This window comes from Abramis brama, assembly GCF_963993115.1.
Source record: "Abramis brama genome assembly, chromosome: 20".
NCBI classification, from domain to species: Eukaryota; Metazoa; Chordata; class Actinopteri; order Cypriniformes; family Leuciscidae; genus Abramis; species Abramis brama.
The window spans coordinates 18,171,644-18,176,358 of record NC_139982.1 but is presented as its reverse complement, the minus strand read 5'-3'; the positions used below and the strand labels follow the sequence as shown (position 1 = coordinate 18,176,358).

The window sequence follows — 4,715 nt, the reverse complement described above, 5'->3', positions numbered from 1 at the left end:
GTTGTGCTCACCAGAGCTCTCCAAAAAACACTGAGGCTTCCCATGTACAGAATGTAGTTGCTGAAACCAAACTATATGGCTTTTTAGCATGAAAAATGTAAAAATGCATGTTGCCCCCTGAAACCACAGGGTTGTACTTTGAAACAGTAAATGTATTTACCCTACACCTTTGACCTGTCCTGAAAAAATAAATGTTAGAATGCTTTTATTTATTTTATTTAATATGTGAAGACAAATCACATGATCTCCCCTCTCAGGAATGTGCTGACACCCAATCCATCATCTTAATCTGGATTTCCATACACTAACATTGACCAGAGACCTTAATTGACAATGCAGGATTAAGAACATGAACATTTCATCTGTGCTGGTAGGGACACATCCAAGTCCAATTTCACATCCAGAATGAGTTGTTTTCTATAAAGCTAATGTACAAGATTGCCTTAATTTAGAAACAGTCTACCAGACAGACAGGCACTGTTAAGTACAATAAAATAATTTGTAAATATTAAATATATAAAATACTTTTGATTTTGTGTGTATATATATATTTAGATTATTATCACTGTCTATCAGGTGTTTAACAGACTCTGTACCCATTACATTGGGGTTGTGATATATTTCTTACCACTAGATTGCGCTCACACAGCATTGTTTCTCACATATCTCACTTATTCTAACTAGAACTTGCTGGCATGAACTTGCACTTCCTGATCTCTTTGTCTGGCTGATTTGCATAAGTTTTAGGTCAACAGTCCAGGCTACTGAAGATACTAATTTGCTTTACGTTTGAACGTCTCCTCCTGTTGTACTCCTTGTCAACAGTTTGAAAATGACTCATATGTTTTCAGGCAATTATGTCAGGTATCTTTGCAGAACCAGTTATCACAAGCACCTTGCCGGTGGTCATGTCCATGAGTCAGTGTCAAGGCAAACTGCAGTGGGTCATGTACATAGTCTGTATATGGACCCATCAGATTCACCCAAAAGCTCACATTTAGGTCCAATAACCTTTCAGAAAATCCGAATCACCGCTTGATCCACATCGGAAAAATGAATCCAACCAGTCACCCGAACCATCAAGCCGACTAAACAAACATATACAGACACAAAGTTCATTGTGTTGTAGATCAACAGCTGTCATGAAATCATTGTTTTGTTTTCTACTTGTTAATTTCCAAATGTTTTCACCCTGACATGTTTCCAAAAAGAATGAAAACATAGTAAACAGCTGGCTGGCAGGTTAAACCCCTCAAAATTAGTTCCATATGTGGCAATCTATGGAAAACACTTCTTAGAAATGTATAACAAGGCCATTTTTCAACCTCCTTTATGTCAAAAACAAAGCAAAGTCACAGAATAAAAGAAGTGGGTTCAAAGTAAATGTGGAAAAGTAACCTTACAGACAATATATTACCAGCGTAAAGAGATATTTGTGCCTGCGTAGTCAGATTACAGGCAGCTACACTGTAACAAATTTCTGTAGTTTTCACAGCATTATTACTGTAAAATGAGCAAATGCTTACTGTAAAACCTGTATACAGCATGTTACTGTAGATCTGCAAAGCATCATGGTCAATTTTCAATGGCGGGTAAATTCTACAGTAAAAATATTTTTTCTGTGAATCACAATACAGCAATTTCTTTGCCATGCAGCTGAAAAGCTACGAGATTCCACACTTTTATTGGAATTTTAACTTCAGAAAGGTAACTTTGCTGATTTATTTCCAGTTTACTCTTGTAAAGTTACCTATTTGTTCAACTTTAAGAGTGCACCAAGTAAACGAGCGTCACACTTCCTAAACTCGTGTTTGTGTGCATTTATGTATATATATTTGCACATAATTTCGATAGATTTTCTAATCTGGCAACATTCGATAACGTCATAATGAATAAAAATTCAATTGGAATTGTGTATGTGTATGTGTATGTGATGTATATGTTGGCGCGCTAGACTGAAATTTGATCCCCATACGCTTGGATATTTCTCTTGCCTGCCCTGCTAACGTCAACTGAACTGTCACCGCCGCGCCGACGACACCGCGTCCGCGTGAAGCAGAATAGTGAAGCCAGCCGAGTCGCCGACTCGACAGAAAACGCATCTAGAGGTAAGATAACACATTTTTCATAGGATCATGATTTTTCTGAACTTCATCGCAGGTCAAACTGCAGAAACGAGATTGTTGATAGCCTAATTTGAAGTGCCATTCCTTCAAATGTCCTTCACATGTGGGAGCATAGGCGTATAGGCGACTGTAAAGATTTGTCTTATCTGGCAACATTACATTTGATTTATAACGTCTTCAATTTGATTAAAGAGTAACGTGTAGCCTTGTTGAATAAAATTAACTTGTTTGTGTATTTGATGTATGTGTTGGCGCGGTAGCCGTTTGAATAATCTCACTCGTTTTTTTTTTTTTCATGCTAATGCTAACGTTGCCGCCTGAAGAGACATTTAAGCGGGTCGATTCGAAAGTTTTATTCATGACTCGTGGAAGCATAATAATATACTCGCATTGTATTAAGATTTTTCGAGATCTTACTAGTTCATTTATTTACCATTTATTGTATTTGTGATTTTTAAAAGTTTTTTTTTCCTGTTTATTTTGTGTTACAGGAAACTTCCACCCAAGCAGATGTTACGTTGAGGCTCAGATTTCCCTGCCAAGCACTCCAGTCCAAGGCTCATCATGCTCGGTAAGATCCCGGCACTAAACATACACAATAGATCCCAATTTTAAGTGTATAAGTATATTAAGTGTTAAGTATATTTTTTTTTATCGATTCACTGTGTGTGAACAAAGTTTTACGTCATCTTGCACTTAGATTCCAAAGTGTCCAAAGTGTTAAAGTGGCGTAATATCCAGAATGGGTATAAGAGACATGAGACTGAACACACTGAAAAGCTTTTGCACTGCTCATATGCTAAGAGAGAGATTAGACAATAGAGCTGCACGATTCATCTTAAAAGACTGTGATCTCGGTCATCAAGACCTTTCCATTCGTCTGTCTATTAAACTTTGACAAAATCATATCACAACATTCAAATCTGTGTTGGCGCTACCGTTGACCCAGAGAGAGAAACGTTAGTCATGAAACAGCTTCACAAACAGTCTTTTAAATAAATATCATACATTAGAATTTATCCAGAGATAAGCACTTATTTGTTATTGATATATTTTTGGCTAGGAATAGGAACAAATATTTGAGTAGTCATTCTTTAACCACCTACCCGACTAGTAAAATAATTCTCAAAGTGTTTATTTGGGTTTATATGGACTGTTGTGTAATTGTTAAACATCAAACTTTTATTTTTTATTATTAACTTTTCTACCATTTGCATGGTGAGTTAAAATAAAAGTTTTATGTCTAACAATTATTTAAAAATATATTCAATTTTAAATATTTATTTAAAAGACTGTTTGTGAAGCTGTTTCATGACTAACGTTTCTCTCTCTGGGTCAACGGTAGCGCCAACACAGATTTGAATGTTGTTTTATGATTTAGTTTAATAGACAGACGAATTGAAAGGTCTTGATGACCGAGATCACATTCTTTGAAGATGAATCGTGCCGCTCTATTGTCTAATCTCTCTCTCAGCATATGAGCAGTGCAAAGGCTTTTCAGTGCGTTCAGTCTCATGTCTCTTATACCCATTCTGGATATTACGCCACTTTAACGACAAATTTCATCCTCTCTTGGAAAGAAAGTGGCTAACTTCTTTCAACCTCATCTACAAGCAAGGACAAAAATAAAGCAATTGAATTTGAATTGGTATCGATTCTGGAATAAAAAAAAAATAAAAAAAGATTTTAGAATCTACACGATAGCTAGGTTAATCGATTTTTCTCTCCAAGCCCTAATATATAAAATGTGTGTTTTAAGTAAGCATTTTGGTTTATAGAGAAGTGGACATTGTATTACATGTTGATTGGCTAAATCAAATGATCCAATCAAACTTTTATATATATTGTCATCAACCCATCTGTCTTGCTTATAAACTTTTCCATTAATAATTAATTTCTTCCACTGCAGGGTAGAAGACTCCAGCCCAGGACGTTGACTAGTTTAGGCCCCGTTTTGAAGGAAAATACAGTTCTGGGAGAAAAACAACATTCAGGGACTAAATTCTACTGTTTGAAATCCTGCTGTTTTAAAATAATTTAATTTGTCTTTTATTCATTCTAATTTTAACCAAACATTTTAATACATTTGAACAGGATTGATTTGCATGTTCCGAAAAGTGTTGTTGTATACAAAACTAAATTAAATGTTAACAGAAAAATGTTTACCTATTGAAAAAATTTTTTTTTTTTTTTGCTATTTATTTTATGAATTTTGAAATTTAAAGTGTGAAAAGTTGTCAATAAATGGCATTTTTGTGATAAAAACAGTGTCTTCATTTTACAGTACACAAAATTAATGCAGTAATCCCTATTACAGTAGTAAAATTTGTGAGGTGATGAAACACAGTACTGTGATTATTACTGTAAAAAAGTTTACAGTATTTTTAAAGTTACTGTAATTAAGTTTACAGTAAGCATACTGTGAAATGAACTACAGCAACTTACTTGCTAATTGCTGCCAGCAAGTTGCTGTAAATTTCACAGTATTCTTTTTACAGTGTACGCATTACAGAGATGAATAATGCAGCAGGTGTCTGTGCTACCTGGAAGCTGACAGCCCCACCTGGTTACTATGGCCACAGACAACAG

General features: G+C 35.1%; 1 long non-coding RNA gene across 1 annotated transcript; it reads left to right on the top strand.

The window, feature by feature from the left end:
- Window positions 1-1,623: 1,623 nt before the first annotated feature.
- On the top strand, window positions 1,624-4,386 carry LOC311071150. The gene is made up of 3 exons (XR_014603772.1): window positions 1,624-2,108; window positions 2,618-2,697; window positions 4,036-4,386. It is a non-coding gene; the product is annotated as an uncharacterized lncRNA (long non-coding RNA).
- Window positions 4,387-4,715: the final 329 nt, after the last annotated feature.